The sequence below is a fragment of the Struthio camelus genome, chromosome W (genome assembly GCF_040807025.1).
Source record: "Struthio camelus isolate bStrCam1 chromosome W, bStrCam1.hap1, whole genome shotgun sequence".
Lineage (NCBI taxonomy): Eukaryota > Metazoa > Chordata > Aves > Struthioniformes > Struthionidae > Struthio > Struthio camelus.
In genome coordinates, this window is record NC_090981.1 from 45,702,300 (window position 1) to 45,716,136 (window position 13,837).

The 13,837-nt window shown below is 41.3% G+C and overlaps 1 protein-coding gene and 1 long non-coding RNA gene across 14 annotated transcripts in view; one reads left to right on the forward strand and one right to left on the reverse strand.

The window, feature by feature from the left end:
• The window catches only part of LOC138064023 (erbin-like), a 117,793-nt gene extending 113,712 nt beyond the window's left edge, over positions 1-4,081 (reverse strand). For 6 of the 12 annotated variants that reach the window (XR_011137237.1, XM_068924551.1, XM_068924545.1 and 3 more), the window contains exon 1: positions 3,175-3,465. The gene's annotated coding sequence lies outside the window, so the exon portion shown is untranslated. Of the gene's footprint in view, positions 1-3,174; positions 3,466-3,768 lie in introns of those variants that run through there. The other 6 variants (XM_068924547.1, XM_068924542.1, XM_068924543.1 and 3 more) reach the window with 5 other exon arrangements.
• A 396-nt stretch (positions 4,082-4,477) lies between these two features.
• Positions 4,478-11,206, forward strand: LOC104146889 (uncharacterized). Of its 2 annotated transcripts, none has more exons than XR_011137238.1 (4): positions 4,478-4,588; positions 5,391-5,583; positions 5,689-5,779; positions 8,020-11,206. It is a non-coding gene; the product is annotated as an uncharacterized lncRNA (long non-coding RNA). The 2 variants fall into 2 exon arrangements; XR_694799.2 differs by having other exon boundaries at positions 4,484-4,749; positions 5,242-5,583.
• Positions 11,207-13,837: the final 2,631 nt, after the last annotated feature.

The window sequence follows — 13,837 nt, forward strand, 5'->3', positions numbered from 1 at the left end:
CTGACGTGAAAAGTGGAGTTATCTGACAAGTTGCTTTACTTACTCAAAAGCTGACTCAAAAGCAAAAGAAAAAAGTGATATATCTAAACCTTTATTTTGCAGATAGTTCACGTTTAACTACCTACCTCAGCTGTCATAATCAACATTTGCAGGCTCACACAGGGGTATAATCTACTATTTTGCTATCAGTAGGAGCAGCTTTTTCTTCAAGTCAACTAGGTACACTTGGAAAAGTTTAGGTTTGTAATTTCACTATGTGGAGTAAATGTTAGATGCTCCTTTAGTGAATCAAGTTATGCCATAGGGAGAATCTACTGTTAAGAAGAAATACTAGACACTTGATCTTTATATAAGATTTTCCCTGGAAGACTTTCCTTTTTGTTTGGGAGCAGGAAGGACACCAAAAAAAAAAAAAAACCAAAGCAGTCAGCCAATAATTCATTACACCCCTACGGGAAAGCTCAGTTGAGGAATTCTGCTCCCATCCCTTTCTATTTCTAGAACCTGCTGCTAACGTGGTAACTTCAATATACATATTTATCACATTTATGATTTTATACACACATATATATGCATGATCCCTTCCCTTAATTTAGATGTTTCAAGTATCGTTCTTTACACCTAGGGGTACAGACTCTGAATGAATTCCACTTGAGATAAATCATAACCTTGTTTTATTATGCCACCACAGCTTAAGACACTAGGCAATTCTCAATGAGTAATGCTTTCTCCACAGAGCCCCCCAATCAATTCTGTATGAACACGATGTGCAAATGGGTATTTTTACAGTGCACTACATTTATACTACACATTATTAACTCACCCATTTATAAGGCAAGTCTGTTCATATTTTCACTAAAATTGTTGAAACAATATCCTATGGTCTTCATGATAGCATGCCATACATGTAACTTCTAGCTCTTTGATCGTAAGCATACCTCAAGTTACCAACGTTTACGTGAATTTAAATTTAATTAACAAGTAAGGAACAGCCAGGTAGGAAGACTGTTCCCCCAAGCCATCAACACATACCTATGAAAGTGCTGTTTCAAACAACGTGAGCTGCCATGGGTATACCTAAATCATTTTATTCATAAAATGAGTATCAATGTCAATCTAATTCTTAGCTGAGACACAGTTGGTCTTGAGAAGAAACACAGTCCTTTATTACTACTAAACTATGTTAATGATGTGACCGGCATTCTATGATACCATTAACTGTGAGCAGTAGTGAATTACATTTTCATCATTAAAAAGGGACTTATCCATAGCTACCATGGTGACAAAACACTAGTGTAAGAAGTTGTGCCTCCACTACAAGGATCTATTCTTCTGCATGGTATTGAAAAAATATCAAGTGCATCATGAGAAACACAAAAGGTCTGAAAAGAAACAAAAATGCATCCATTAAGAACATAGGGTTTACAACTGAATTTGTCATGCATTGCTAAAAGTCGTTGTTCCCCCCCCCACACACCCTCTCATAGAATCTCAAGTCATTATTGGGGCTGTAACACTGCCTTGGAAAGTGATCGTTCTTTGTAAAGGGATTACTCTATTTAGACTTCACTGCTTTTCTGCCAAGCATCAGCCATATAAGGAAACTGAAGTTCACTACCATTTATTTTGCTCAGTCCTTTCAGTCACCTAAGAATAACCTTTACTGCTGCCTAGAAAGGTAAATTTGTAAGTTGCAAACCAAATCACTTGTTATCAGCAACAGAAGCCACTTTAGGTCAGTTAAAGTTTAACATTTTTCCTTGCACTGTATCATTTAATGAAACAGCCTGAGTGGAATTAATAATGTTTTCTCATACACTAGACTACACTGATGCTGTTGAAGAACTACAAATATCATAGTCTTAAAGTGTTTGCATAAGAGTTACTTTGTCCGGTTCTCATAAATATCAACACATCCATCTCAGATACCTGAGAGACGGAAGAACGTGCATCCTGTCTGACAAAGGCACTGCTTTTGAGTTTGTCAAACAAGAATAATGATTTAGAAAAATAAGCTAGTACAGAGCTATGGCTTATAGTTCATTTTAAACATTCACAGGACAAGCAATTCCATGTCTCCATGAAGAAACTAACCAATAATTACCTCTTGGAGGCATATGAAATCAATCTGTGGTGAGCAACATTGCTTTCACTAAATGCAACTATTTGACATAACAAGCAGTAATCACCAGCACTACAAAAACCTTGCACCAGAACTACACGTTTAGTTTACTATCAACAGCTTCAGACAGGAGTCTTTTAAAAAAAAAAAAAAAAAAAGATAAAGGAGAAAGTGGTCACCCAAACCAAACAAGGCTATGTTATCCCAGAGGTTCCACGGCACTTCTAAGAAATCAGACAAGTTGCATTGGGTTTTTTCTTTTCTTTTTTTTTTTTTTAAACGGAGGTTCTATAGATGAACTCGTGCAAGGATCAAAATGCAATGCAGACCTCTCCTATACAAGTTGAAAAATAGGCAGCCTAACTCGTCATCTTGAGAAAGGAGGCAGAGGGGAGAAAGAGAGGTGGCAGCAATAATCGAGGGAAAAAAACTGCGACAGTATTTACAGGGGAATACGAGGACAAATCTTTAAAAAAGAAATTTAACAGTTACTTTTAAGAAGGCGAGCTACACACTTCGGGTATTCCAGAAGACAAGGTTAAAGACAAACAAGAAATAGCAGATATAGGGAGCTCCAAACGTCAAGATCTTTCGATTAAATAAAAAAGAGATTATCTCCTTCAGGACTTCTTATTTCCTGATAATTATACTTGCAGGGTTAGCAATTGTTTTCAAAGGGAAGGAGCTGAAGCAGCACAGTTACAGAGCCGGGCAGTTTCAGTTCAGTACCTTCTTCCACTGAACAAAGAAACTTCTGTGTCCGAGGAGCTTAAAAACTTTCGGGCTCCCCAGATTGTTTCCTCAACCTCCATGAAAACAGCGCCTACGTCCATACAAACAGCATTTTAGCGGGGGAGGGAGGGTGGACAACACAAAGGGCAGTCAAACTATGAAAGGCAGAGAACACAAGCCGATCAGAAAATAAAGGCCAAAAACAAGATATCAAAATGAAACAGGAACTCCTTCCTTTCTCCTCTCCCCCTTCAACAGAGGAAGGCTCTTTCTGTTGTTGTTGTTGCTGCTACCTCCCAAACCTTCTCCATTTAATTTACCTTGTCTATCGGGCGTCTAAACCAGATCCAGCAGGCAGGAGTTCCTTCCGATCCCAAAGAAATATATTAAATCCAACCAAGTTTTCTTCTCATAGAAGGGAGGAGGGGGCGGAAGGGAGGAAGGAGGAGGGAAAAAAAATGCAACAGCTCTCGACGAGGACGGAGGCGTTTGCAGACCGGGGCGTGCGACGTACGTGTGCAGGGGGGAGGGCGGCGGCGAAGCCGGGCTTCTCCCGGCCCCTGCCGGCGGCGGCGCCGGGCTCTGCCCCGCGGGCGGCCCCGAGCCGCGCCGGCCCCGCCCGGCGCCGCGACCGCCCCGCAGAAACGGTGCCCGGCGGCGAGCCCGCAGCGCCCCCCGCCCCGCAGCCAGCCACCCTCCCTCCGGAGGGCCGGCACGGCACGGCAAGGCCTGCCGCCGCCGCCACCCCTCCTCGCCTGCCCCCCGCCGGCGCTGCGCCCCGCTCCGCTCCGCGCCGTCCCAACAGCTCCTCACCCCGGCCGCATTCCTGCCTGCCCTGCCCCACCCCCCCCCGCCGCCGCCGCCGCCGCCGCCGCCGCCAAGGGCACGAGGGGAGCGGCCAACCGCCTCCTCACCTGCCTCTGCCTGCCGCGCCGCCGCCGCGCCGCCGCCCTCTCTCCCCGCCTCCTTTCTTACACTTCTCCCTTTTTTCTCGCTTTCTCAGCCTCCCCCCTCCCGGCCTTCTCCTGGCCTCAACGGCGGCGGCGGCGGCAGGGGAAGCCCCGGGAGACGGGAAGGCAGCTGGGGAGGGAGCGGGGGCCTGCAGAAATGGCCCGGAGGCCAGGAAACGGGGGGGGGGGGGAGGGGGGCGGTTAAACGGTGAGACGCCCGCGCGCTGCGCGCGCCCCTGCGGCTGCCGGGCCGCGCCGCGCGCCGCCGCCGCCCGCCCGCCCAGGCCGCGGGAGGCACTGCAGCGGGGGGCGGAGCGCCGCGCCGCCGCCGGAGTTGGCCGCCGCGGGCAGGCGCGCCGCTCGCGCCCTCTCCGGCCGCGGCGGGAGGGGAGGGGAAGGGAACAGCGCCGCCGCCGTCGCGTCAGAGTCCTCCCCCTCCCCCGCCCCCGCCCCCGCCTCGGCCGGAGCCGTGTGGCGCTGAGCGCGGGCGGCGGCGGCACAGCCAATCCCGAGCAAGGGGGCGGGCCGGCGCAGCCAATGGCGCTGCTCGGGGGGCGGGAGCGCGGCGGGCGGCGGGCTGCGCCGCGAGGAATGGGGCGCGGCGGCGGCGGGGGTCAAAGGGCAAGGGGCCGGGCGGGGGCCGGCGGCAGGCCGAGGCCGGGCCGGGCCGGGCCGGGGCGGCGGGCCTGGGTCGCGGGGCCTCGGCGGGCCGGGCCAGCCGGGCCGCGGGCGCCTGCTGGTGCCCTGTCTCGCCCGCGCAGCACACAGGAGTTAGCGAATGAAGGTGCAGCTATTTTTCCTTCGTGTATCTGGCAGAGTCACTAAAGCGGGTTCAGGGGGTGGCTCGTTTTCCTTCTGAAGGAACGAGACAGATTCAGTCCGGAAAGACAAGCGTTTCCTTGGGCGTGAGCAGCTCGGCTTCCTAATTCAATAATTGCACGTATTGTATCCCAGTCGCCGAAACAATCGATCATGTATCAGACGTTTGCTGACTTACACTGGCAGCGGTCCTGGCAGCTGTCACCTCGTTGTGCCTTCTGCTCCAGTAACTGAGTTATCAGGAGCCTGGGAGAAGGAACCAAGGGGGGGGGGGGGGGGGAGGAAAAGAAAACAGTCTCCAGCCGCCAAACAAGATGTTTGGATGCGTTATATCAAACTTAGTTGCAAGTAACAGCAATTACAATAATGTTACATATATAGTTACACTTTCACATAAACCCTGGAATACAAAGTTGTATTTTCTCTTTAAGAATTTCAGCTCCCTCAATACAACAACAGGATGTTACTGTATGTAAAATGCTGTAATATCTACTAATGTACAAGTATATTTGAAAAGCAGACAGTGTAGGTCACTGACTGATACTCGTTTGTGTTAGATCTCAACTGTATGTTGATGGAAATGTTCTTGTATTTAATTTCCTTGATTGTCTGACACAGATATTTGATAACCTATTGTGTACGCAATATGCCATTTTAACAGCCCTGGAGTCTCAAGTTCTGTTCGGCCACAAAACAGAGAGCATAGATGACAGCGGGTCAGATTTACACATGCTGCTCACCTTATGTTCCTTAATTGTGTTCTGCAGAGACCACGTCTAAGGATAGAGGTAGTTTCATTTTCATGCCCGTTTAATCTCTGGCTTCTCTGCTGGGACTACCACCAACTTAGCTGGGATAGTGCTTTATTATGATAATGTGTGTTTACTGAGAAATGGACAAAATGCTAAAAAAAGCCATTTTGCATGAGCCACAAAACAGCAATGGAAAGCAGTATGTCAGGTTAGTATCAACTTGCCTCTGATTTTAGCAGGCACCTAGAAGTGGAAAGTTGTTTAAACCATTACTAGTCCTTCAAAATGACTCCAATTAATATTTCCTGTTCAGGATCATTAATCGCTTCATTCAGTTCCTTGCGGGGCTTTGGATGAAGATAGTTTAATCATTAGCAACAAGATGTACTGTGGATCACATGCATGTAAGTCCACAATGTTTAACAGTACTGTTATTTATTTACAACTTCTTATCTGTGTATGGGATTCATATATTTATCTAACATGTATCCATTCAGATACAGAAAGTAAAGACACACTTCTATTAGGATAATAATGAAACTTTTTTATTGTTTCTTTACTTTTCAGTGAATTGTCTCTCCATCTTAACAGCGCATATAAACCCCTTTGGGGATTACATTTATGCTTAGTTTCAAACCTTTAAACTAAATTACTATAACCATCAGCATCTGTAAAAAAGAATTTTTTATATATATATAAAAAAATGTTTTATATATATATATATTTCCCAAAGCATTAAATCGCCTCCATTCTTTTTGTGCTCAGATAAGCCATTTTCTTCAGATGAGTCTCTTTCATACTAAGGCCAAGCACGAGAACTTCAGCCCCTAAAGTAAAAAGCACTGACAAAAGGATCTAAAATTTCTCGGTATACTGCACTACACCGAAGCTTTAATAAAGTTACTAATATTTTATCTCATGTGAACAATTGATCATTCCTGTCAAATTTCCAATAAAGTATCCTTATCATAATTAATATGAATGCCTGTCTGTAACTGATGTCCTCCTCCTTTTCATGAACTCTTCAAGGCACCTGCCTTACGCATGAGATTACCATAACCTTTTTTAACGTGAAATTGTTCTTTGGCAATGTTTATTTCACATTGCCCAATGCATTTATTGATGCAGCTGGATAATAGATGGGTGTGGGAAATTTATAGCAACTGTTGTTCCCATGGAGGATCTACTGTAGTTGCGATGTTAGTTTCAATGTAAGATTTTGTTTCACTTACAGTTTTAGCCATCAAAAATAAAAGCCTAGCCAAAGATTACTGAAACTATAGATAGCTAGACCACAGCTCCTGAAGACATTTTACATAGACAAGATACAACTATCTATATAAATTAAGAAATACCGAGAATTATCCCAGGGATTTAAAAGTGCTATAAATATCAAGACAGTATTTAGATTACAGCTACAACAGAGTCCCCAGCAACATTAATTCCCAGAGTTGGTATCCCAGTTACCATATAATTACAGATTAAGTGCACAAAGTACAAAATATAAAGTTACATAATGAGACACTTTCAAGTGAGACTATGCAGGTGATCCTAGTGAAAGTTTAAACAAATTCTTCATACATGGTTTCACATTAGACACCAAGCCTAAACGTCTCTCATTCAAATTTCTATTTTTATATTTGAAAATTGACATTAGTAAATATTGCAACAGCACACAGCTAAACTGAAAGAACAGTTGCTGAAAGAGCCACATCTATATTTATCCCTTTCAAGACTTCAAATGGTCTGAACAACGTATATGTTGTTGTTTGGAGTAACAATGTTTTATTGCTGCTTTTTCCTGTCCTTACCACTATTGTTAGTTATATTCATGGGTTGCAGCTTTTCTAAGAGTTAGATTGAAAAGCCTTCAGCGTCAGCAGTTTTTCTCATTAGATGTTTAGGTAATGACTTGAACAATGGATTTTAACTTGAATTGAATTGGGGCTTCTGGGCATCATTGCAATATAAGTATTAAATTATAATTAGTAAAAATAATAACTGCCTGAAAGACATAAAGGGACAATAGGCAATCATTTCTGTAACAAGTAAACATTGGAGTTTTGTTATTTATTTTGGATATTCCATAACTTAAATATGCCCATATGCCAAAAGTCTTACTGTAACATTTTCTGAATTGATCTGATTCACAACTGTATGACACCACTTTCATGCTGATGAGTCTGAGTTACATCAGCACAAAACTGGTATGGTTTAGGCCTAGAAGTATATTGTCAGGCCTAGAAGTATTAGGATTTAAGCCTAGAAGTACATTGTTACAACTTCCTAAGTGAAGTGTGTAGGTTCCTATCCACTGCATGTGAACAGATACTAAGTAAACAGTTCGTACTCAGTTTAACTTTGTGACAGTCCCAAATTTACGCTGCTTAAATATTACATTACACCATACAAAGAGGTTTTCTCTATATTTGGTTGCAGTATATTTCAAATAGTAATCAAATATAGTGATGAACATAAATGTATTGTGTGACTAAGATTTGGAGTATTATGCAAGTTCCAATAAAAAGCTTTGTAACACCACAACCTATTTTGTATATGCTCTGTTCCAGAAATGGTTAGGAATGTTTTAGAGTTATTTTTAAACATTTTATTGTGACTTTTTGTTTGTATTTCTCTTCCTTAGTTACCATGGGTGAGCTCCTGAATTCTGACCGAGGAACACTCGGCACAGCATTCCTCATGGAGGAGAAAAGGCCCAAAGGTGATGTTAAGGCACCTTTGCTGTTCCCTGATTCGGACTGCTTTGCTCCTGGACAGTCACCTTAACACTGACTTTAAGCTGTGATGCAGTCTCTTAGCCTAAGAGTCTGTTCTGACAGCTGATGCTGGCACATAAATCTTGCAGTGGTCAAAACAGATGGAAAGGAACCAAAACTAGAGCCATGCCGTGTGAGGTCACTGGCATTTGTGAATTGTAACCATCAATCCCTTGCTCACGAGAGCCTGCAGAGTTGCTTCTGGCCACCCTGAAGACAGAGTTAAATGTGAAGTTGGCAGACAGAGCAAAATATGGAGTTGCCCAAAATACACTATTTGCTCAGTATTTTGCCTGTGCCCCAGTGATGATTTTGAACAATTGCCTTTGGTAAGCTTCTCGGATCCAAAAAGGGTAACATCTAATGTTGCTGAGGCTTTTTGTGTCCAAAAAAGCAATCCTGAAAGAGGACCGTACCAACTTCTAATCAAACCTGAAATAACTTTTCTATAGCAAATCAATTACATTAGCTCTAGAGTAGCTGTACACTAGTTACATTGCTCTTCAAAGGCCGGTAATTAGTACTGCATCCTCCTGTAGGAAAACTATCACTCCTCCCTCTCCAGTGGTAGGAAAGAAGAATTTATGTGGCAAGTTTATTTAAAATTAATGGTGGTGGATTTTTTAAGCTGATGAAAACCCATAAGAATCCCTTCTGAAGTAATGAATTGGTGAATAAGTGATGTGAAAATAGACACTGTAAATGTATCACAATTACCATTCCAGAAATATTCTATATAGGCACATTTATGCTAATGATACCCATCACGCTAACCATTGAATGAATCCATATTTCTGTAATTGTGGAATGAATTTCATTTATTTTACTTTTTATGGCTTTCTTATCTCTATTCCGAGCATTAATATTTCTCATAAGGGGCTAAACGCTGACAATCCAAATCTCTAAGTAGTTTTTCTCAACACTGTTGTATGCATGTGCACACACAAAAATTCATTACTTTTTCACTGTCAACCCATTCATCTATTTTCTGTTAGTAATCTCAGTCATGTAAAAATGAGGACGAAAAATATTTGAGTGTGAGATTCAGCGTTGACTCAATGATATTTAACATTAACTGTCTTTACGGATTGCCATGTTTGGAAACACAGGTTAAATCCCATTGAAGCGAGGAGATACAGACATACCAGTGAGATGAAATATCCTATTTCTAGATCTGTTAGACTAATATATTGTACTTCAAGTAATTTAATTTGTAGAAAAGCTACTTTGAAGTATTTTTAAGAGAGCTTAAAAAACCATCTTTTTGATTTTCATCAATCTGCAAAATAGGGTTCATGGTAAGAGAGAACTTTACTTTGGGGAAGATACTGACTTTTTCCAGAATCTGTTCAAATATTTACAGAGTTTCTTTGTCATAAAAGAAGTTCAATTTTAAGTGTAAGTAAATGCGAATCACTGTGTCTTTCCCATTTCTCTCTTTATGAGTCTTCAGCTCACTTTTTTCAGTTATTTTTCCCTTTCTTCTTTCCACCTGGCAAATATAAACAAACATAGTTCTAAGCGCTAAGGAATCTTTTTTTAGTATTTACCTTTTCTCTTTTGAACAGACAAAATATAAAACGTTGCCCTTGTTTGAGTAGCATAACTGAAAACCATTATAGGTTTCCTTTTTCATTTTCCTGTGGGGAAAAATGGTTTGAGAGAGTGATTTTTTAAAATCTGAAATAGACTTTTTTTTTTTTTTTTCAGTTATACCTCTCCTAAGTTCTAAGGCATGAGAGTTGACAAAACAATAAAACTAAAGTAATATTTTAAATGTTTTTATTCACAGGTATCATCCACTAGTTTTCTCCATCAAAAGATATTTTGATACTGTCTTACATGGCAGATTTGAGTAATAGGCTAGGTCAATAAGGCAATATTGACTTTTCAGGCCACAAAGGTGGAAGAGTTGTGTCTTAACTCATTTCCATACCAGTGCTTTGAGAAGAACACTTTAGCCTAGAGCTGTAAGTAATCTTTATTATGATTCCTATAAATAAAACCTTTTAAATATTTTATTTTGTTAAACTAAGGTTGAGAAAATGCATAGATTCTGATTATCCATGCTAGAGCAACATAGCAGAGGTTACAACTGAACATCAAGACAACATCAGCTCAACACATTTTCATGACGTGTTTCAAAGCATTCTGATTACACAATGTACCTTCAGATTAAACAGAAATACTTTTGGCAAGAAGGCCCCCCTTCGAATCTGCACAGAGGAGATTGCAGTGGAAAAAATATAGCCTTGCTCTTTACTGTTGGTGAGACAGATCCACTTGTAAATATAAATGCAGGTGGCACAGAACCCCATCAATTTGTGGAAGAAGATTCAGTGTAAACTATAGTTGCTTTTATGAGGCCCTCAGGGCACTGCTTTTCAACCTTTGCATGATGGTGAGTCTTTATCTGAAGTTAAAATTTATTGTATTTCCCTCTTCCTCCCACACCCATTCCATTTTCTATAAAAGTGGGAGTAAAAAGTGTTTCCATTATAAGTTTATCTAACTGTTGCGTATTTTGAGAATGTAGTGATGACACTGTGGCTATGATACTCTGATACAAGCAAGGTTTGTGGAAGGTTTGACAAGGTTTGTGGAAGAGGTAATATCTTTAAACCAACTGATACAACTGGAGAGAACAAACAGACTCTTAGACTTCAGTGAAATTCATTAATCAGGGCTGACAAGTAGCAAAATCCAAGCTGGACATGATTGTTCTTGTATAATAAAATTATTTTAAGTAATTAAACCACTAGAGAGAAAACAGTTGCTAACATGAATGTACAAGGATGAATCAGCAAGAAAACTGTAAGCTTTAAGAATAATTTTGGTACTGAGTCTATGATTTTTTTATCCACAGTTAAGAATTTTGTTCCTAGCATCTGTTTTTAAAAAATGATTTGTAGATCCCCTGTGAGTATACGGACTGTGCAAGAAATGGAGTGGATTGTTTGTGAAAAAATATTCTCCTAACCTTTGCTGTGTTGTGTCCGTGATCAGTTACCTGTGGGAGTTCATTGTGATGCATAAAGGTTGATTATTTTCACACGCATACTTCTCATGAGTGTATGTATGTGATGTGTTTGATGTAATGTATCACACTTGAAAAAGTGTATGAGCAAGGCCCATGGAAATTAATAGTTCTTTTGGGCACTTACACTGATTATGTTACATATGTTGGTATTTATGAGTTTTGCATTTGCTGTGCTGGCGAGGTTTGGTTCTGATGGGTGTTTGTTAGTACATGGGGAATTTGCTTTAGGTGATGAGTTTGGCAAGCTGGAAGGGTTATCTGAAAACAGAAGTGGGAAAGGGTTCCAGGAAGAATTCTTCCAGGATGTGTTTTAGGATGCTGCAATTGTTTAACTATTTGCTGTATACATATATGTCGGGTAGTATGTAATAGACCGGAGCATACCGTCAATGATGGTTTCCTTTTTGCATGTTTAGGTTCACAGATGGTATTTAGGTGGCTAATTCAAATAGCCAGCCTGTTTCTTTCAAGGCAGTTCTTTAGATTGGTGAAGTAGGTGTTGCGAGAACAGATGTAGTAGAATGCAACAGTCCGGCTGTACATTACAGCTTTTTCTAGTGTGTTTTGGATGGTGGCTGGTTTTGTGAAGTGTGTGCTGATTTGTGTTTTTTTACACATGGTGATTTGTATTGTCTTTTTTTGTCAGCCATCTCATCTAGAAAGATGATGTTCATATTCCAATGTAGGAAGGGTTGTAAATGCTGATTTTGCAATGGAAATCAATGGAGAATTTCAGAGGAATGTGTGTAGGGATGTGTATATTTGAGATACTGAGCGGGTTTGGTGGCACCATTTTCTCAAACGCCTTCCCAAGAGTAGTTCATGTACAGGCTGGCATACCAGTGTGAGGGTGCTTTTTCAAACTTTGGTTACCCCTTTCCTATTGATTTGCACAATTCATTAGGAGCAGTAGCCATCTCCATCTGAAAACCACTGACAACATTCTATTAAAGAAGAGAAACAATTTTACTCTTTTTGCATTCCTTCTCCATCATCAACAGAAACCATCTTGAAATCATCCACTGTACAACTAAGATGCCTTTGGGAGAGAAATCGTCAGAGATGTGACTGTTCTTAAACTACTTATTAAGATATTCATATATTGAAGGATACTGTCCTTGCCAGGATATTCATCATTTTAGATCTGCAGAGACATTTTCCCATGCTGCCTCTGAAAAAACAGAAAATTGCTAGGGTATGGTTGTGTCCTTTTTTGTGACATATCCATATTTCCTATATGGGCTGTTTCACATGCAGTTCAGGTGTGTATTTATGTTTCAATACAATTATTAATAAACAGAGTTCTGGAGATATATATATATATATAAAACCTGCTAAAGCCTAACTCTGACATATCATATCTTATTTTTATGTATTTATATATACATCAATGTGGCACGCACACACACAAATATTTAATTAATATTCACCCTTACAATGTAAAACTCCTATAGCATAAGTTTAATTACTCTTTACTTGTAAGACAAATATATGTCAGTAAAAATGTACAGACATGAAAGCTGTGTGAATCACATATAACTGAAAAAAATGAGTAAGGTCCCACAAAATTAGGGCGTGTGGCTGCCAAAGAGATTTAAAATATAAGGATCTGCTTTTTCAAATGCAGAGATGTAATTTTTTGCAGGACTAAGCCTGTTGACTTCATTTAGATGGTTAATGCAGGTAGAATTGTACACCTGACTGTACATTGAGTCAGAGGAGTACACTAAATTTGTGTACAGTGAAACAATTTAATGTGATTCAGTTTCTAATACACGTTAGCTGTTGAGATAACGCATAGCCTATATTCCTATCTGAAGTTTATGAAAAGAGATGCATGTAATGTTTTACTAAGTTACTGTCCTCCCACCCTTCCTCAGCTGTGAATGTCGTGGAGGGGTTAGGAAGGCAAGAAAGCCCCTATTGGCCTCTTAATCCTGATTCCTTGTTACAACATTGGGAACTCATAGCACAGCACTGCAAGTTCTTTCCATCTCCTTAGCCCTCAGAAATCAAGACACAGGGCTTCAGAGAAGGTTTGTGAACCTCTGCAGAGCCTGGGAAGGCCAGCCTCTCACTGACTGCACCCTCCTGACACACACTCCCCACATACAGTGCAATGTGGAGGAAGCTCAGACCCTTATGAAATGAAGACGGTATCTATCTCTGGCTGCCATAGACAGATCACCAGCCATGTTCTTCTGCTCTGTTGCAATGTCAAATAAAGTACCACAGTCTACCACAGTAGAACAAAAACTAGATGCCTGGCAATTCTCTTAACACCTGCATGAGATCCAGACTGGATTTTGTCATGGAAAAACATATTCAAGTCAGTTCACTCTAGACAGTGTTGACTGACACAGACTTTTGTGGAGAAGATTTGCCTGAAAGCCAAGACCTCGTTGCCTGAGTGCCTGACCAAGAGTCTGAGTGGTGGCTGGATACCTCCAAGAACATTAGGACAGATAGTCAGTTTGCCCACCTTACAGACTGCTCAGGCTGGCAATCTGGAGAAAGGGACATCAGCCAGTAAATCTTCTCCTGCCTCGTTAATATGCTGTTTAGATGAAAAGTCACACAAGAGGTAGCATTCAGTTCTTGGATGAGGGAACCTAATGCAACCACAGATCTCTCGCGTTTCCCTA